This window comes from Neomonachus schauinslandi, chromosome 6 (genome assembly GCF_002201575.2).
Source record: "Neomonachus schauinslandi chromosome 6, ASM220157v2, whole genome shotgun sequence".
NCBI lineage: Eukaryota > Metazoa > Chordata > Mammalia > Carnivora > Phocidae > Neomonachus > Neomonachus schauinslandi.
In genome coordinates this window covers 105,876,812-105,898,414 of record NC_058408.1, presented here as the reverse complement: position 1 = coordinate 105,898,414, position 21,603 = coordinate 105,876,812, and the positions used below count along the sequence as shown (strand labels likewise).

Sequence of the window (21,603 nt, the reverse complement as noted above, 5' to 3'; positions counted from 1 at the left end):
CAGACACCAGTCGATCCAGGCTACACCTCCTTAGCTCTAAGATCACCAATTCAAACAAAGTCCTGGCCTGACTCCCAGAGCCAGATTGGTGCACAAGCCCATCCCTGAGCCAATCAATGTCCAGGGAGATGGGACACACTGATTGGTCCAGGCCTGGGTCACATACCACCCCTGGAGCTGGTGAGGAGGTCACCCTACCCAAACCACACGGGCCGAGAAGACGGTAGGGGGTGGATACCTTCAGGAAAAAATCAGGCCACGCTTACCAGAAGGGAAAGCAGATTCTAGACAGGCAAACCAGCAATGCCCTTACTGAAGCCAGCTCCCACTGGCTCATGAGACGACGGTACGCATCTCTTCCAAACTCCACATTCAGGGACATCATGTTGGCCGTATGAGATCAGCCACTGTGGGGGTGTTTACACCAAAGGAAGAGGCAGGCACTGCACATCAGGGCTGTAATTTCCCCAGAGAACCAATTGTTGTGCATTTACCAGCACACCACTGCCCCTAACTCTGCTGCAACCTGAAAGAGGTGTGTGTGTGTGTGTGTGTGTGTACACGCACGCACACGCATGCATGCAAGTTTAAATTTGCTTTCACTGCATCAGAAATCACAAATGCAGGCATTGGCTATAAACTCCAGTATAATTTGGTGAGCTGTACCTCTTCACTTGGGCTATTAAATCATTTCCCCTCCAAAGGTACACATGTTGCGGCATAAGGAGCAAACTGTTGACAGATGGTGGAGAAACTTCACAGGCCCATAATTGAGACTTATTTTCATACGTTTGTGCCAGTTTGAAATCTAATTGCCAATAAAACAATACTGTGATACTGCCACATCTAATACCTCTGCCCCTCTCCAAAGTTACACTTGAATCCACTAGTAAATTCTAATCTCCCAGAGAAAAATATTTCCCCCTCTCCAACGGAAAAGCAGAGCTATAAATCCACGTACAGTGGTTCATTTTCAAATGCGAACTTCCTTCCCCGGGTCCCCAAAGAGCCCTCACTCGGCTAATGTTAGTGCCTGCCTGAGAGCAGTAGATATTCTTTGTTTACTTGACAGAAGCACAGATGTGACTTAGTGAATCTGTGATGAGGTCTTTTGCAGATAAATGCTTTGATGGGCTAGGTTACCCTCCCTCTTTGGAGTGACTCGGTACCATGTCTGGAGGTATTTTGCCCCAGTTGTAGAAAAGTGGCCAGAGGCCCATCACTGTCCACTGAGCAAGGGAAGGTGGAGGAACTCAGAACCCCCCTCCTTGCTTTTCTGTTTTCACTCTCCTGATGAAAAGGTTTGAGGATAGATCAATCCAGATCAATTGAGACTGTAAATAAAAAACGGGCTTTCAGTTAGATGAAGGAGAGCAGGGGCTGGGTTCATTTGTGTCTACTGAAAAACACAACCTGTCACCTCAAACCACAAGCCTGCTAGTAGTAGTCATGGTCATCGTTCACAAGTCAGAGCTTTGCCCAATGTACAAAGAAATCGTTATTGCGGGCTGAGTCTGTGCCAGGTCTGTGCCAAGCCCAGAGATGGTGTAGTGAATACAGCAAATATGGCCCTTGCCTCCATGGTCTTCACATGAGCCCTGGATGGGGGGTTTTATCTTCCCTATCATACAGACAGTAAGCTGAGGCTCAGAGTGGCCAAATAATTCTTCCTCCAGGATGCACAGTGATTAGGGGAGGAGTGACTTAGCAGACTGAGATCCATCTGATTTACCTCCCGGTCCAGTTCTGTTGTTACAGGGATTCAGTGAGAGGGGCACCTGGATGGCTCAGTTGGCTAAGCATCCAACTCTTGCTTTCAGTTCAGGTCATGATCTCAGGGTCATGAGATTGAGCCCCACATTGGGCTCCATGCTCAGTGTGGAGTCCTCTTGAGATTCTCTCCCCCTGCCCCTCCATCCCCTACTCTCTCTCTCTCAAATAAATAAATTAAAAAAAAAAAAAAAAAAAACAAGGATTCAGTGAAATAGTTAACTATGGAAGCTTTAAAAAGTTTGGTTCCTGGGGCACCTGGGTGGCTCAGTCATTAAGCGTCTGCCTTCGGCTCAGGTCATGATCCCAGGGTCCTGGGATCGAGCCCCGCATCGGGCTCCCTGCTCAGCGGGAAGCCTGCTTCTCCCTCTCCCACTCCCCCTGCTTGTGTTCCCTCTCTCGCTGTGTCTCTCTCTGTCAAATAAATAAATAAAATCTTTAAAAATAAATAAATAAAGAAATAAGTTCGGCTTCCTTTTTCCCACCCCAGCCCCACCTCCACCTGTAGTCCACGCTCTTCTACTTGGGACTACACCTCCCTCACCTTCCACACACAGGCCTTTAAACATGTGAAGGTCATTATACAGCTTCCTAGAGGCTTCTTTTCCATGCAAAATGATACCCAATTGCTTCAGACATTCCCCAAATCATGGCCCAACATCTAACCACTGCTTCTCAAACCATTGTAATGAGCACAGAAGTCATCCAGAGAACTTGCTTAAATGCAAAAACCTCAGCTCAGGAGGTCTGGATGGGGCCTGAGACTTGTATCTCTAACCAATTCCCCCGGGGTGTGCGGATGCTGCCGATACAGAGACCACACTTGGAGCAGTAAGCGCAGGGCACGGACCTGCGCTGTCTGCCGGCCACATGTGGCTACCGAGTATTGGAGGCGATGCTAGTGCAAGTGAGGAGCTCAGTTTTTATTCATTTAATTGTAATTATTTGAAATGTAAATTTAAAAAAAACTAAAGCATTATAATTAAATTTAATTAAACTTAATTAAAATTGAAGTATTACATAGTTTCCCATTAAACACAATTTATTGTTTTGGTAGGACTCTATTTTATTTTAACCACTGAAAATTTAGCATGTGAATTGAGATGGGCTGGAAGTGTGAAATATACACCGGATTTCAAAGACTCAACACTTAGGGGGAAAAAGTTTGCAATATCTCATTAATAATTTATTTATATTGATTAACACTGAAATGAACATGTTTGGAAGACACTGGGTTACCTAAAATCTCTTATTGGCTACTAGAAGTTTTTAAATTTTGGTAGATGATAGGTAGTAGAGTGAGTGAGCTTACGTTATATTTCTATCGAACAGCCGTGGTCTAGATCATTCACCAGCCTGAACACCTTCTGTTTGTCTGAGCTCCAGCTTATCAACATTCCACTGACCCATGGTCTGGACGCTGTACTCAAACTGACACATCCTGAGGTTATTGGGTTGTTTTGCATGAGCTTGAGGAGCAACCACCTCATATCAACCCCATTGTCTTTTTGTCACCTGATATTCATTAGCTCTCCCCTAATGTCCACATGTGTGGTCTAGATTTGTGAGCTGTTACCGTTGTTCAGACAGTAGAGTTTGCCCTCATCAGTTTCTCCTGCTTGTTTCAGCCCATTCTTCCTGCCAGTCAGGTCTCCCCTGCATCTCGACTCCATCATTCAACATCTCTCTCTCAACTTCACAGCTTCCTCCTCTTTGATAAGCTTGCCCTCGTGTCTTCGACGGGGGCAGCAAATAATTGTTAAAGGGGACAGGCCACATCTAGAATAGAAAATAGTAAGGAGCCATTGACACGCTGTCTACAATCAGGAACTGTTTAAAACAGAGTCTGATGAGTCCTTCTGCTGGAATGACCTACATTCATTTCTTTTTTCAAATGGTGTTATAGAAAAACATTTAATGACACGGAACATTGTCCTTAATGTATTTAAGTGCTAAATGCATGTAACATAACAGTATATAAAGAATACTATTTTCAAGTATATATTTACATAAGTAGAAAAGACTGGTACACAAATATATCAAAATGTTAAACATGGTTATCTCTCAATGATGGAACTGAAATCACTTTTATTTTCCTTGCAGAATGTTCTGCTTGCATCATCTTGTTTAATACTTGGGATCATTGGCATTTTATTTAATTTTTTTTAAATATGGAATGCTTCAAAAATCTGCATGTCATCCTTGTGCAGGGGTCATGCTAATCTTCTCTGTATCGTTCCAATTTGAGTAAATGTGCTGTCAAAGCAAGCACAGGATCATTGGCATTTTACAAGAGACAGAAACCGAGTCTCAGAGAGGTCACCCAGTCTGTCCTGGGCCCCTCTGCTGAAGCACAGGGCCCTGGGGGATCTAGTCTCTCGCTGGCAAAGCCTCAGGCCTTCCCCCAGACCCACTGCTGCCCTCCTAGGGGGTGGGGCCCGGAGGGTCTTGTAAGTACAGGATATCCAGATTTCATCAAAATGTCTAATTACAGCCTATCTTCCTAGTTATGCTTTAAATCCATTTGCCTAGTTGACGACACGGCTTTAGCTTTCTTTCCTCTCTCTCCCACAGAATCACGCTCCTCCTCTCTATGAGATCACCCCTGTCAGCATATAAACAAGCTCTTGAAAGAAAAAACATAGCCTTCCCTAACCCTATTTTTCCCTCCAGAGACCACCCCACTTCTCTCCTTCTTTTTACAACAAAAATCCCTGAAAAAGGCACATACAGGAGTATTCAACAAACGGTACCAATTATTAGGTACCCCATCAAACATGGCAGGTGATGGGGTGGCCAGCTTGGCTTAGAGCCCATGTATCAATGCACAGAGCACTCTGCCATTTTACACCTGACCCTTCTGGCAAGTAAGAGCTGGGGTGGCAGGAGCAGCTTCAAGCCCATGGCTCCTGGTGCCCAGAGGAAATCTACCCAAAGAATACAATGAGACCCTCAGGAACCAAGCCCCAGAGCATACCCCATCTCTTTAAGAACAACAGCAACAGAACTAGTCAGAAAACAGAAAAGTAGTCAAAGACATAAGAGAAGACAATCTTCTAAAATAAAGACAGACCCGAAATTGCAGCTGAAAGAGTAGTTTGTCCTCCCAGATTAATTCAATTAGAAGTCAAGATCCCAGGGGGCAGAGTAATCGGGTCAGCTACCCGGGGACACAGTCTGGCTGCCTCCATGCTCCTCTTTGTAACAATCAATGTCAAGAGATGGAAAACCACCCCTTACAGAATTCAAGGGGGTGGGGGCAAGCAGAATGTGACTCCAAATTCTTATTAACCCAGCCGAGGTGTCATCGTGTATAAAGACAACAGAGAAGTTCTCAGAAAGGTAGTACCCATCAAACCCTTCCTAGTGATAAAATCTAGCCAACCCATAAATGAATCCAAAAGAGGTAAAAAGAAGAACTTGTGAGTACAAGGGCTATGCTCTACAAGACTTGGCAGGAAAAAAAAAAAAAAATGAATGCAGTTAACTACAGAGCAAAATCTAGGAAATGTGACAAACTGGGGTTACAAGAGAACTTAACTAGTATAGGCCATGACAATGCCAAGATCTGAACAGAACGAACAAAAATCAGAAGGCAGAGGGAGAGGAGGGAAAGGTGGAGGAAGTCTGTGCGTCCAGAGTCCCTGCTGCGTGATGGGAGGAGTCAGTCCTTTCTATGGCTGAGCTCTGTTGGTAATTTCACAAACACTGTGCCATCAACTCCTCAGGCTCTCCTGGCCTCAAAGTCCTCCGGATTCAGCTTTACCCACAGTCAGTTAAATGACTTATCCATTTCTCGAGAAGCCAATTTTCCCAAATTCAGCTCACTGACCAGGTTCTGATTAAAATGCTAGATCTAAACAAGCTGGCTAAAAGAGCTCCAAGCATCCTAAGAGACGGGGTCGGGGGGGTCTCCCCCCCTGAGATCTTGTCCTCCCCCCAATTCTGGGCTGCCCCCCATCCAAGCACCACCATTCTGCTCAATAGACCGCTTTGCCAGTTCCTGTACTCCTCAACATCCCCACCCTCCTCACCTCCCCTTACACCTCTGACTCCATTCCTCAGTGCCCACAGCCACCTGGAGACCACTGTCCCCCTGCGAACACTCCGGAAGTCTCTTCTGCCACTCCCCAACCTCATCACCATCCTCTTCTACCATGTTTCCCAAAATGTGGTCCACAGATACTAATCCCACAAAATGCTCCACTGAATAAGGGCACCACAGTCCCATCTATTTGGGAATCGCAGGTCCTATACCTCTGTCCTGAGAATCACCAGGTATAAAAGTGTGTTAAAAGTGAGAAAAACCTCGTAGTATAGATACTGGCATTTCCCAGACTTCCTCCTCCATGGAACCCTTGTCACAAAAACCCCTGTTAACATTAACATTTGCTTGAATTGGCAATCAGTGGAACACACTTTGGGAAACTGTTCTACCACCCTCCATGACACTCTCTCACTCACTTAGTAGCCTCACCACCTGGCACAAATTCTCTTTCTGTTTGCCTGCCTTCTCCACAGTCCTTCTCCACTTTGTCCATTCTCCTGGTATAGTGGAAATGATTTTCTGCTTGCCCGGTATCCTTTATCCTTCCTCTAATAAAAACACCTCATTATCTTTTGGTACCATCCTACCCTCAGAGCATGTGATTCAGCTCTAAAGGTTAAGTGTGACTCAGGCCTGGCCAATGACAGCACTGAATTCCCCTGGCCACAGTAGTCAGATCACTGATGGGCTGGGAACACCAGTCAGGCCAGTAAGAACCAGCTCCAAAGCCCTCTGCTGGAGCTTTCAGGAAAAAGGTGCTCTGTCTTCTGCAGGCATCGCCCAGCTAATAGGATGTAAACACAGAGAAGCTGGTGGTCATCTTCCAGACAGCCTGCCTGAAAAGTAAACCTACACAGAAGAAAGTGAAGTCTCAAGATATTCCAGAGAATAAAATGGATCCAGCAACGCCTGGTTTCTTATACTTTTCACTTATAAGAGTCAATAAATCCTTCCTTTTCCCTAATCTAGTTATACTGAGTTTCTGTTACCTGCAACCAACTCAATCATAATAATAGCTAATATTTATTTAATATTTATTATGTTCCATACACTGATGTAAATGCTTAACATAGATTTTCTCACTTAATCCTAACAAATATTAAGAAATAGATATTAATATCACTGTGTATACTACAGGTGAAGAAATCAAGACACAAAGAAGTTAAGTAATTTGCCAAAGTCCACACAACCAGTAAAATGGCAGACCCAGGATTCAGATCCAGGTGGTTGCCCCTGAGCCCACCTTCTTAACCACAAAGCCATCCACCTCCATCATTAAGGATTCTAACCAGTGTAGCAGACTCAGCCCAAACACCGCACCCAATCTTATCCTTAATCAGGAGGGAGTTCAGTGGCTGAGTAATTCAGGAAAAGTTGGCCTCAAGTAATCCCAGGCTCAGCTGAATTCCCTCATTGCTCCTCCGAAAACCCTTTCAACCCAGTTCTTGTCAACTCCCAACCAAATTCCCCACCTCAGCTGTTCTAGATTTTCTCTCTTACTTTACAGAGGCCCTTTGACATGATTTTCTTCAACAGCAACCTTCTCAAACTCAAAATTTGTCTTCAGTCATCCTTCACTTGTCCTCCCACACAACTCCTCAGGTGAGGCCTGGCCTTACTCCTCCCTTCCAGCGCCAACCTGGATGGGCGTCCGTGTCCATATACCGTCCCCTTCCGTGGGATCTCATTCCCTCAGCTTAATTATCCCAAATGGAAAAATGACTTACTATACAATGAGATAGAATGAGATAGATACAATGAGATACTCTAATTATATGATGCTATCATTATTATATGATGCTATCAACACAAGGAAATAATACGCAGTGTCAAAAGCAGACAACAAAGTTGTGCATGAAGTAGACTCTAATATGTAGAGATAAACAGGTAAAGAATAAAGACTGACAGAAAACCCACAAAAATACGAATGATGGTGTCCTTTCTCAGCAGAACAATGGGTAATGGTTTGTTTTTGTCATTCTACTCTTCTTTATTTTTCCAATTTTCAACTTATATTACTTTTTTTTAAGATTTTATTTATTTATTTGAGAGAGAGAGCATGAGAGGGAGGAGGGTCAGAGGGAGAAGCAGACTCCCCGCCGAGCAGGGAGCCCGATGCGGGACTCGATCCCGGGACTCCAGGATCATGACCTGAGCCGAAGGCAGTCGCCCAACTGACTGAGCCACCCAGGTGCCCCAACTTATACTACTTTTAAGTGAAAAAATATTTCAAATATATAGAGAGAGAGGCTATAGACAATTTACTTAATCAAAACTCCTTTCAATTACTATTATTTCCTAAGCCCCCAAAATCTTCGAGAAAAGACATCTGTACTGATGCCTCCACCTTCCTCACTCCTAACACCCCTCACTTTCTGGGTTTTCTCCACAACATTCTCCTAAAAAGCGCCCCCACCCCGGACATTGCCAAGTTAACTGGCATATTTCTGAACATCTGCATCAGATAATACTGCTGACCACCATTCACTGTGTCAATGGGATTTTTTTTTTTTTTTTGAGTAGTGACTCTAGTATAACGAAGCCCCTAATCCCAGCCCCCAGTGTTCACCATTATTGACTTATACAAACCCAGCTCAAGTCATCTTAACTGGTTCATGGGATGAGGAAATCCAAACAGAGTGCCATAGCTTCAGAGGCATGGCGATTTCTAGGAATTCAAACAATGTCACCTGGACCACGAAGGGGGTAGGAGGAGAGACAAGAACTCTAGCTGAATCATCCACTACAAATAGCCAGAAGCAAGATGATGGCCCATATTCCCCTTACTCAAAATAATCACACCTGATGCTTTGGTATATTTGTTTCATCTCTTTTACCCTGCTCACATGCATATTTTCAACCAAGCCAAGTACTGCATCCTATAAGGGAGCAATACAGACACAGATTTTCATCAGCTTCATCCCAAGAAGTAACCAGTGCACTGATACATCACTTACAGTCCTCACTGGAAGATGTCTAGGAGGGTGTGCAGTGCCCGCCGGGCTCTGTAGCTGCCATCCGGCAATTGCAGGGCTGTCCAACAGAACTTTCTGTGATGACCCGCACTGTACAGTATGATAGCCATTAGCCACATACGGCTATGAGCCCTTACAATGTGGTTCGTGTGACTGAGTAACTACACTGTTAATTTTATTTAGTTTTAAATAATTTCAAATGTCTAACAGCTTTATTGACCTACCATAACATTCAACCTTTCAAAGTGTACAATCAGTGGGTTTTAGTATATTCACATAGTTCTATAATATCACCACTATCCAATTATATTTTTAATGTAATTTTATTTTATTTTTTTAAGTAAGCTCTACACCCAACGTGGGGCTTGAACTCATGACCTTGAGATGAAGAGTCACATGCTCTACCAATTCAGCCAGCCAGCTGCCCCACCACTGTCTAATTTTAAAACATTTTCATCACTGCCCCAAAAGAAACCCTTTACCTATTATCAGTCGTTCCCCATTCTCCCCTCCACCTAGCCCTTGACAACCACTAATCTACTTTCTGTCTCTATGGATTTGTCTATTTGCATATTTAACATAAATGACATCATACAATTTGTGATCTTTAGTAACAGACTTCTTCCATTTAGCATAATGTTTTCAAGATTCATCCATGTGGTAGCATGCATCCATACTTCATTCCTTTTAACTGCCAAATAACATGCCATTGTATGGATATACCACTTCTGTTCAATGATGGACATTTGGGATGCTTCCATCTTTTGGTTATTACAAATAATTCTGCCACTATGAACTTTCAAGAGGATGTACTCTTGGATATATGCCTAAGAGTAGAATTTCTTGGTCACATGGTAACTCCATGTGTAATATTTTTTGAGAAAGTGTACAACTGTTTTCCAAAGCAGCTGGGTGCCATTTTACAATCCCACCAGCAACGTATGAAGGTTCCTATTTCTCCAGATCCTTGAGACACTTGTTATTGTCTTTTTTATTACAGTCATTCTAGTGGGTGTGAAGTGGTGTCTCACGGTTTTCATTTGCTTCTCCTTAAGAATGAATGATGTCAGGGCACCTGGGTGGCTCAGTTGGTTAAGCGACTGCCTTCGGCTCAGGTCATGATCCTGGAGTCCCGGGATCAAGTCCCGCATCGGGCTCCCTGCTTGGCAGGGAGTCTGCTTCTCCCTCTGACCCTCCTCCCTCTCGTGCTCTCTGTCTCTCATTCTCTCTGTCTCAAATAAATAAATAAAATCTTTAAAAAAAAAAAAAAAAGAATGAATGATGTTGAGCATCTTTTCATGTGCTTGCTGGACATTTGTATATCTTCTTTGGAGAAATGTCTATGCATATCTTTTGCCCATTTTTAAACTGGGTTATTTATCTTTTTATTACTGAGTTATAATAGTTCTTTCTCTATCCTGGACACAAGTCCTTTACCAGATATATGATTTGTAAATATTTCCTCCCATTCTGTGGGTTCCTTTCATTTACTTATTGATGCCCTTGGAAACACAAAATTGTTATATTTTTTATTATGGCCAATATATCTGTTGCTTGTATTTTAGCATCCTAATATCTATTGCCTAACCTAATGTCACAAATATTTAATTCTGTTTTCTTCTAAGAATGTATAGTTTTAACTCTTAACTTTTGTAAATGTTATCAGGTAGGGGTCTAACTTCACTCTTCTGCACATGGATATTCCGTTTCCCAGAACCATTTGTTGAAAAGAATATTCTTCCCCCAGTCGAATTGTTTTGGCACCTTTGTCAAAAATCAATTGACTGTAAATGTGAGGGTTTATTTCTGGACTCTCAATTCTATTCCATTGATCTATATGTCTATGCTAGTACCACACAGTCTAGATTACTGTAAGTCTATAGTACATTTTAAAACCAGGAACTCTGAGTCCTCTAACTTTGTCCTTCTTTTTCAAGATCTTTTTTGTTTATGCTAGGTTCCTGGCATTTGCACATGAATTTTAAAATCAATTTGTCAATTGGTGGAGAGGGGAAGCCAGCTGGGATTTTGACAGGGATCATGTGGAAGTTCTGGGTCAATTTGGGACGTACTGCCATTTTAACAATTCTAACAACCTTGAACATGGGAAGTCTGTCCATTTATTTGGGTCTTATTTAATTTCTTCCTACAACATCTTGAAGTTTTAGTTGTACAAGCCCTACATTTCTTTGGTCAAATTTATTCCTAAATATTATGTTCATTTTGATTCTATTATAAATGGAATTGCTTTCTTAATTTCATTTTCAGATTGTCCACTGCTAGTGTACAGAAATTCAACTGATTTTTGTATTTTCATCTTATATCCTGCAATCTTGCTAAAGGCAAGAGATCCTTTCTTGCCTCATCCCACTTTTGATGACCACACGCACTCCATGGCTTATGGTTGCACCACTCCAATTTCTGCCTCCATCTTCACATGGCCTTCTTCCCTGTGTCTCTGTGTCTTTTCTGTCTCTTAGCAGGACATTGGATTTGGGGTCCACTTGGATAATCCAGGGTGATCTCATCTCTAGATTCTTAACTTAATTACATCTACAAAAGAACTTTTTCCATATAAGGTAATATTCACAAGTTCTGGAATATGGACATATTGGGGAGGGCGATCTTCAACCCCCTGCCATCTTCTTTTTTTTTTAAAGATTGATTGATTGATTGATTGATTTGAGAGAGACAGCACAAGTGGGAGGGGCAGAGGGACAGGGAGAGAGAATCCCAAGCAGATTCCACGCCCAGCACAGAGCCCAGTGCAGGGCTCAATCTCAGGGCCCCAAGACCATGACCTGAGCTAAAACCAAGAGTTGGACACCCAACCAACTGCAACACCCAAGTGCCCCTCACCCACTACATCTTCTATTCCTAGTTTGTTGAGTGATTTTAATTTATAAAAGTGTGTTGGGTTTTGTCAAGTGCCTTTTCTGTGTCTACTGAGCTGATCATGTGGCTTTTATCTTTTCATTCTATTGATAAAATACACTGGATGATTTTCAGATATTTAACCAACCTTGCATTCCTGGGATAAATCCCACTTGATCATGTATATGATCCTTTTTATGTGTGGCTGGATTTAATTTACTAGAATTCTGTTGAAGATTTTTACATCTATATTTATAAGGGATACTGGTATGTAGTTTTATTTTGATGTGATGTCTTTGCCTGGTTTTTGTATCCACATATTATGATATCTGACTTTATAAAATGTGTCAGGAGTGTTCCCTCCTCTCCTGCTATTTGAAAGAGATTGTGATAGGTATTAATTTTTCTTTAAATATTTGGTAGAATTCATGAGTAATGCCATCTGGGACTATTATTTTCTCTGTGGGAAGTTTAATTACTAATTCAATCTTTTTACTTGTTGTAGATCTGTTCAGATTTTCTATTTCTCTTGAGTCAGTTTTGGTAGTTTGTGTGTTTCTAGGAATTTGTTCGTTTCATCTAGGTTATCAAATTTGTTGATGTACAGCTGTTCATAACGCAGTTACAATCTGGTTTATTTCTGAAAAATCCATCATGATCTTATTCTCCTATAATCTATTTATTTCTGTAAGATCAGTAGCAACATCCCTTTTTCATTTTTCACTATACGCACCTGATTCTTCCCCTTTTTGCTTGGTCTAGCTAAAAGTTTGTCAATTTTGTTGATCTTTTCAAAGAACCAACTTTTTGTTTCATTGACTTTCTCTATTTTTCTATTCTATTAAGCTTACTGAGATTGTTTCATGGTCTAGCAAATATTCTAAGCTGGAGAATGTTTCATGTGCACTTGAGAAGAACATGTATTTTGCTTTTGTTAGATGGAGTGTTCTGTAGATAGTTCCTTATCGATCTCTGCCTCATTCTATCTGTTATTGAAAGTGGTGTATTGGAGTCTCCAACTGTTACTTTTGAATGGTGTATTTCTCCCTTCATTTCAGTCACCTTTTTGCTTCATGTATTTGAGGTTATATTGTTAGGGGCATATATTTTTATAATTGTTATGCCTTCCTACCCTTCTATCATTATTAAATGTCCTTCTTTGTCCCCTATACTTTCCATCTTAAAGTCTCTTTTGTATGATAATAGTATAGCTAACCCAGCTGTCTTTTAGTTACTGTTTGCATGGTGTATCTTTTTCCATCCTTTACTTTCAACCTACCTGTATCTTTCAATCTAAAGTGTGTCTCTTTTAAGACAGCCCACCAGTTTGTTTTAAAGCAAATACCAAACATGAGATCATTTTGCAATACCATTAACACACCTAAAAACACTCATGAAGCCTCTTAATATCATCAAATTCCCAATCGGCAATCAGCATTCATTTTTAATTTCCACCTCATGGGCTCCTAGACATGGTGTCCTCCTGGTCTCTGCTGTAACTCAAAGTACTCTCCTCTCTCAGGTGCTACGCTAGCCTAAACCTCCCAAACCTGTCTCTTTTCCCCAGAGATTCTGTTCTCAGCTCTCTGATCTGTCCCCACATTCCCTCAGGCATCTCGTCCTCTCCTAGGCTACCAACAATCAGCTCAACACAGGAGACAGCCCAGATTTGCTCTTGGCCAGGAGTTTCACACTTCCAACTGCCTGGTGGGACATCTGTATGGGAGCCTCCACCCTTCAAACTTCACATTTTCCAGATTTTAATGCTTCATCTGGCTCCCAAATTTGCTCCCCTCATAACTACTCCATCCTAGTCATTCACCATCATCCTCCCAAAAAAGCTACACTCAAAATTCCTGTCACGTTGGTCACCTGCCTACCACCTCCACATGTGACCATCCTGCCAATTCCACAATACCTGCAACTGCCAAAGCCTCTCTGGTAGGTCCCTGGGGTTTCGGCTCTCATAATGCATCCATCCTGCAGGAAATTCTTATCATCAGACTAATGATCAGCTTACCTCATCAGCAACATGTCCTCAGTGAAAACTTACTTTCACCAGGCCTTAGGTTTGTGCAGGGTTTGGCATATCCTATTTGAGTCACAAAATGCACAAAAGGAAGCGATGGCCCAGAGAAGTTAATTTAGTTACCCAAGGACACACAGCCATCAACTGGGGGAGCTGAAACCTCAACAAGGTCTACCCATCTCCAAGTTGTTCCATCCAGCTTAGCAGTGTAAAGTACTTCACCAATCTTCTGGAGGGAACAAAGATGACTAAGCCACAGTCCCTGCCTCCCAGGGGTTTATGAGTTTGATGGGAGCCAAGATACAAACAAGAGAAAAGTATATTTTGTTAAAAAGATTTAAAGCTCAGCAAGACAGCAACAAAAGAGACAGAGAAGGACTCTCCAGGTGCCTGAGGGTGCCATTTGCTATAATATAATTATCAGTGATGGGCCTGGGGCCTATGTCCAGGAGCTGTTCCAATCAGCCATGGAGAAGCAGGACTGGGGGACCAGCCTATAAGGGTGTGGCTTGGATAGGGCAAGAGGGGGAGGAGTCTGAGGCAACAGTAAGAAAGGCTAGGGGAGGGTGGTGGATTCACACTGGGGAGGCTTGTGCTGCCAAGAATGACCCTTTGTACTTAATTTAGCAATGGTCGTGTTTCCATTTGTTTAGAAACTTCACATGGTAGAAGTTCATAAAAAGGATTGGTGCAGGAGTCCCTGGGTGGCTCAGTCGTTAAGCATCTTGCCTTCGGCTCAGGTCATGATCCTGGGGTCCTGGGATTGAGCCCCGCATTGGGCTCCCTGCTCCACGGGGAGTCTGCTTCTCCCTATTCCCTCTGCCTGCCGCTCCCCCTGCTTGTGCTCTCTCTCTCTGTCAAATAAATAAAATCTTTTTTAAAAAAATCACTTTAAAAAAGAAGAGTTGGAAGATAAAGTAAGGGAAATTCTCCATATCGCAAATCAAAGAATAGTTACAAAAATAGTTGAATTAGAAAATACAGTAATTAATCTATGGGCTCCAACATTTGACTGACAGGAGTTCGAAAAAGAGAAAAGAGAAGGGAGGGAATCCTCCACAGAGATGTCATCTGGTAGGGACAGACAGGCACTCCGGGCAGAGGAAACAGCATGCGTCTGCCTGAGAGAGCATGAGCTATTTAGGGAACCACAAGCAGTTCCGTGTGACAGAAGGACAGGAGTCCTGAGAGGAAGGGCAGGGAGATGAGATCTCAGAGGTAGCACCAGAAAGGCCTTGAATACCACACAAAGGTGTCTGGTCTTTAACCAGCAGGCTTCTGAGGAATTTTTACGCAAAAAGGTAAGATGATGAGGTTTGCAATAAGGAAAGATTGGTCTGGTCAATTGATATGTAACAAATCACCCCTAACTTAGTAGCTTAAAACAACAATGGTCTTCTTTTTGCTCATGAATCTATAATTTAGATAGGTTTCAGTGGGGACAGCTGTCTCTGCTCCCCGTAGTCCCAGCTGGGGAGGCTCAAACGCTGGGAACGATTCAATGGCTTGCAGGCTGGAATCACAAAATGGCTGCTGCAGCTCCTACCTCACACCCCTTCGGGAACAGTGAGAGAATGGGCTTCCCTAGGTTCCCAGCTAATGTCTCACTGAGTCTCAGGGTATTCTCATTGAGTCACACAGGTACATCCGTGAGCCAATCACTGTGGCCCAGGAGATGCAGTACACTGATTGGCCCAGCTTTGGTCACATGGTCTCCCTCCCAACTTGGGCTAGGGAGCAGCCCCGCCCTAGCATAGACTGAGAGTGGCAAAGGGGAACGTCTCCAAATGATAAGCTGCGGAGGAAGAGGGATGGAAGCTGGAAAGGCAAACATCAGGTATGCACGCTTTTCCGTCTCCTTGTTCCTCCCCTCCCCCTCTGCCTGTTCTTCCATGGAAGGAAGCTCACTGTTCCCACGTCTTGCTGGGTGGAAGGAATGCTAATTCCCCTAACTGGAGAGCTCTGTACTCAGAAGGGCCATTTACACTCTGCTCAATACGACTGATGAAGCATAAACTAATTAATTCTTAGAGTGAGAGCATCCCTATCAGGTTTTTCCCAAATAGTAATGAATCATTATCAGCCAAAACCCTAACATCTGCTTACTCAATCAATCCACTGCTAGTCACATGCTATTAATGTCATTTGCAGTGTTGCCCCAGTGCCAGGCAGCCTGCATCCCCAGCCCCCAGAGTCTCATTAGGCTGTGTAGCCAAAGGACCTCAGGCCGGCAAGAGGATGAGGATTTTACTCTGGGCACCGGGGTGCATCTTGTTGGGGGGATGGCTGCAGATGCAGTGAAAGGATGACCTATTCCCAACTCTTATAATCGGAAAATCTCAGAACCAAAGGGATCTTTGAGCCAAACGATGCTTCAGTCTTTTCTTACACACCTCTGATGGCAGTGAGCTCATGACCTCACAAGGCAGCATATTACATTGTTCTGCACATCTGACTTAGCATTTCTTAGTCTGTGCCCAATCAGTTATAGATTAGTTAACTATATCCAAATTTGAGGCAGCTTGAATGAATATGTCAAATGCTGAACGAGAAAATGAACAGCAAAGGGACAGAAAGGCAGGAAGAAACAAAGCAAGGGCTAAGATTAGCATGCAGAAAGGCAAACCATCCCATTTTATAGTCACAAATTTGACATTAAACTTCCTTGTGGCCAAAAGGAAGAGGGAACAATGATCAGTTAAAAATTCACATCAATAAAACATAGATAAATGACAGAAAGATATAGACCTCAAAAAAAGGGGGGGGAGGTTAAAACAACTTGCTGCAGAAGTCTGTTTTTCCTGAAAGCGTTTGCTCATATTTAACCAAAACTTAATTTCCCTTCAATTTCTACACATCAGTTCAACTCAACAGACATTTAAGAAATCCCAAGGACTGCCTCATTCCAGACACTTCCAGTGTGTGCTGGTGATGAACAAGACACTGGACTATGTGTTCTATAGAGTTCATCTTCCCCAATTTCTACCACTTATTACCCATGTGACCTTAAGCAAGTCGTGAGCCTCAATCTCAAAATCATCACAAAAGAAACAAATAACCCTGGAATACCTACTTTACAGGACAGAGAGATGTAAATGATGCATGAGCCTCCCTCCCTGTGGATTTAGCCCCACTCTACCCTTCCAATTGTATTGTTAACCACCCCCTTTCACAAACACTCTGCTCAAGGTCAACCTATTGCCTGGTGTATCCCCAGTTTCCAGCTTCTCGGTCTTACTTCGCTCAAGCTGTGCAGTCCACCTGGAATGCCTTTCTCCCTACTCTTATGCCCACCTCAATCTCTAAATCCTGCCCACCCTTCATATCCCAGCTCACGTGCCAGCTCCCATAGGAAGTCTGCTGTGAGTCCTGCAGCTGCCCATTATATTTACCTTCCCCAAACCCACTATCTTGTATGTGGACCTTCCTCAAGACCAGGGTCTCCATTCAGAAACTCCTTCCTGTTCTTTCTCAGGAAATTTAAATACTCTTCCAGATCTCAACTCCTGAGAAAAAGCAACTAAGAAAACCAGAAACAGTATCATATTCCCCTGTGAGAATCAAAGCTTATTAGTATAGAGGCATTACTGGTTTAAAGGAATCTGCCAATGTCAAGTCAAAGCAAGAGTAGGAAGGGCTGACAGGCAGAGTTGAAGGTTAAGGTTGACATGAGTCAGTCTTGCTCAAGGCTTTTGTGTTATCAGTGTGTGTTTGATGCCCTTTTTGCTGCTAATGGTGAGTTATTCTTGCAAATAAAATAAATATTAATAAGTTTATATGCACAGTATATTTTACATAAATCCTATGTTCCAAGAAATAACAAGTTTTGGAAGACAAGGAATTCCTTAGTGCTGCTAACCTTACTAGGAGATCTCAATGTGACATTATTCAGACACTACCCAATTATGTTCACTGGCATTTTCCTGTGTTTTAATACACATGATAGGCTATAGTTCTACTCTACTAACTTAATATTTCTTCATCAAAACGTTTAGTTATATATAAAAATGCATAAAGAGAATGAAGAACATTGGAAGTCTTAAGAATAACTTAGGATTTTGCGAAGTCCCTGAAATTCTCATTTTTTTTGGTCCCTGTATCCCAAAGATTCACATCATTACATTTAGATGCTCCTCCCTTCTCCTCTGCATTCAGTTATTTACTCATTGTCAGCTCCTCTAATGGGCTGCTGGGTTGGATGACAAGATTCACACCTGGTCAGTGTTCATCCTCCCTCCACCTCCTGCACTGCTCAGCATGGCCCTCACACACAGGAAACCAAGACAGCTTCTCAGAATACAAAGAGCGGGGGCACTGGGGGTTTAAATGTCAGCTCTGTCACCTTCTCATTGTCTGGACTTAACATGTGGCTTACATGCTCTAAGCTTCAGCTTCCTCGTCTGAAAAAATGAGGGTAATAATGCCCACCTCAAAGGGTTGCAGTAGAAATCCAATAAGATAATGTATATGGAACACAGTGCATATTTTACCTTTCTTTCCGTGAAACGTTCAGAGCTCAGAGAATGGATGACTGGGTGGATGGGTGGCTAACCTAGTGGCAAAAATAGCAAATGCTTCCCATATACACATTCCCCCACTCCTACCCCCAAGTCCTTCCCCCACCACCAGAGGGACAGTCTAAACTGAAAGAATTTAATGAGAGGCAGCGACATTCCCTGGGTTGCAGAGAAAGCAACCCTCAAAAGCTAGAGTGCTTTTTGTGATGCCACAGGCCCGAGGAGGGACAAAAATAAATCCCACGTTCCTCAGCAAAACTGAGGAGATCTGTTGTATCTCAAATGGCAGGACCACAGACCAGCTAACAGAGGCAATGTTGGTTTTTAAATTCTTCTGTAGAGGTTTAGACTGTGCTTTGGAGGGAAAGAAGGAAGGAAGGAAGGAAAGAAGTGAGGGAGAAAGGGAGGAAAAAGAAGAAAAGAAGAGGAAAGAATTAAACAGTGGGCTCACTTCATAGTTCCTCACCTCATGAGGAAACCCGAAGCCCCACAGCTCTCACTCATGGGAAGAGAGAATAAATTGGTGATCCATGTTGTGTCTTTTCTTCATTGGCATGGAACTCATACCCAGCTACACACTAGTCTGCAAGGCTGGGCCAAGTCAGACACTGGATTAGTCAGGACTCCTTCAGTTGCAAGTGAGAGGAATCTAGCTCAAAATGGCTTCAGCAAAAATAAATAAATTTATGGTCTCCAGTAATATCCATGGTAGACCTGGCTTCAGCCAATATGGAATCTAGGAGCTCAGATCTTTTCTTCAGAGCTCTCTCCTTCTCTCTCTCTCCCTGTCTCTGTCTCTTTCTCTGTTTCCTGTAACAGAGGGATGGAAGCTGGAAAGGCAAACATCAGGTATGCATGCTTTTCCGTCTCCTTGTTCCTCCCCTCCCCCTCTGCCCCACCCCCCACCCTCCATCTTTCAGCTCTTCTCCCCTCTGTTTTGAATTCACTATCAGGGAGACCATCTCCCCATGATGTCTCTTGCATGACTCACCTCCCACCAGCTTAGCAGACACTAAAGAGAGAACATCTATACCAGCCACAAACAACTGGAAAATGAAATTTTTAAAAATACCTTTTATAATAGCATCACAAAATATAAAATACTTGGTAATGAACATAATAAAAGACTTCTACATTGAGAACAAAATATTGCTGAGAGGAATGAAAGAAAACCTTAAAAAAAAAAAGGAGAGATATACCATATTCATGGTTTGGAAGATTCAATATAGATAAGATGTCAACTTTCTCCAAATTGGTTTACAGATTCGTTGAGATTCCAATCAAAATCCCAGCATGCTGTGTTGAACAATTGGAAGGGTAATTCTAAAATATATATGAAAATTCAAAGGACCTAACTAACAAAAACAGTCTTGAAAAAGAACAAAATTAAAACATTTATGCTGCTTAACTCCAAGGCAACATATCAAGGTACTGTGATGTTGGATTAAGTATAGGCAAATAGATAAGTGGAACAGAATGAAAAATCTAAAATGAAAAGTTCTAGAACAGGAAAAGTAATCTATAATGATAAAAGTCAGAATAATGATTGCCTTTACTGTGTGTACTGGGAAGAGAGTGGTATTGACTAGAAAGGGACAAGAAGAGACTTTCTGGGATTGACTGGAAAAGGGCCTAGGGAACTTCTGAGGGTGATGGGAATGATCTATACCTTTATTTGGGTGCTAATTACACAAATGTGTATACATTTGTCAAAGGTCTTTTTTTTTTTAAGATTTTATTTATTTATATGACAGAGAGAGACACAGCGAGAGAGGGAACACAAGCAGGGGGAGTGGGAGAAGGAGAAGCAGGCTTCCCGCTGAGCAGGGAGCCCGATGTGGGGCTCGATCCCAGGACCCTGGGATCATGACCTGAGCCGAAGGCAGCCACTTAACTGACTGAGCCACCCAGGCGCCCCCATTTGTCAAAGCTCTTCACACTAAACACTAAAGATCAGTGCATTTCCCTCTATGTAAATTATATTTCATTGTTAAAATTTTTTAAAGGAGTTTCTCTGCTATAAGTTGTTTTGTTTTTAAAGATTTTATTTATTTGGGCGCCTGGGTGGCTCAGTCGTTAAGCGTCTGCCTTTGGCTCAGGTCATGATCCCAGGGTCCTGGGATCGAGTCCCACATCGGGCTCCCTGCTCGGCGGGAAGCCTGCTTCTCCCTCTCCCACTCCCCCTGCTTGTGTTCCTGCTCTCGCTAGCTCTCTCTCTGTCAAATAAATAAATAAAATCTTTAAAAAAAAAAAAAGATTTTATTTATTTATTTGAGAGAGAGAGAAAGAGCACAAGCAGGGGGAGAGGGAGAAGCAGGCTTCCTGATGAGCACAGAGCCCGACATGGGGCTCAATCCCAGTACCCTGGGATCATGACCTGAGCCAAAGGCAGATGCTTAACTGACTGAGCCACCCAGGCACCCCTATTATAAGCTTTTTTTTTTAAGATTTATTTATTTGAGAGAGAGTACAGGGAGGGGCAGAGGGAGGGGCAGAGGGAGGGGGACAAGCAGACTCCCTACTGAGCACGGAGCCCAAAGCAGGGCTCAATCTTACAACCCTGAGCTAAGATCATGAATTGGATGCTTAACTCTCTAAGCCATCCAGGCACTCCTCTGTTATAAGTTCTAATAAGTTCCCAGAGCTATCTCTCATTGCACAAATATGGTCACAAGTCCATCCCTGAACCAGTCACTGGCCAGGCGAAAGGAATGGGGTAGTTGTCCAGGCCTTAGTTATCTGTCTGGCCCTGGAGTTTAGCATGGAGTCAGTACCCTTGAACCACATGACTTGTGGTGCCATATTTCCCCAAAGTAGAAGTCAGGATGTTCATCCCTTCACATTCACAAAGCTGTGAGAACAAAAGATGGAGGGAGGGAGGGAGGGAGGGAGTGGGGGAGGGGAGCTCAGGCCATTGTGTTACACCTTCCCCCCCTAACTGCAGTCTCAGGTTGAAGAGATAAATTAGATAGGTCGAGGGGAAAGCCAAAGCCATCCAAACAACTAAAGGCCCACTCACTTCCCATGTCTACCAGCAAGAGTTTTTCTTTAAGAAAAGCCACTCAAAAGCTTTCCAACGTGGCAGAGGGTGATGGCACAGCAGCAACTGTAGGAAATGGCCAGAGGAATGAGTCTGGGGCAGAACCCCCGACCCTCCACCAAAGAGGCGATCAAAGGAGGGTACACAAAGGTACTGAGAGGGCAGAGGCCTAGGATCAAGAGAAAGAGGCCATCGTGGACAGGAACTTCCTTGTGACCTGAGGACAAATGGCCAAAACCACAGCCTCCACCAGCATATCACCCAGAAGGCCGGAAGAGATCAGCCTCACCTTAGTGGCCACCAGTCCAGGGAGCAGACCAGACTAGCTCCTGGATATGGAAGACACCATG

General features: G+C 43.2%; 1 non-coding gene across 1 annotated transcript; it reads right to left on the bottom strand.

The window, feature by feature from the left end:
- Positions 1-3,935: 3,935 nt before the first annotated feature.
- Positions 3,936-4,042, bottom strand: LOC123325138. The gene has a single exon (XR_006540248.1). It is a non-coding gene; the product is annotated as a U6 spliceosomal RNA (small nuclear RNA).
- Between the last annotated feature and the right edge of the window lie 17,561 nt (positions 4,043-21,603).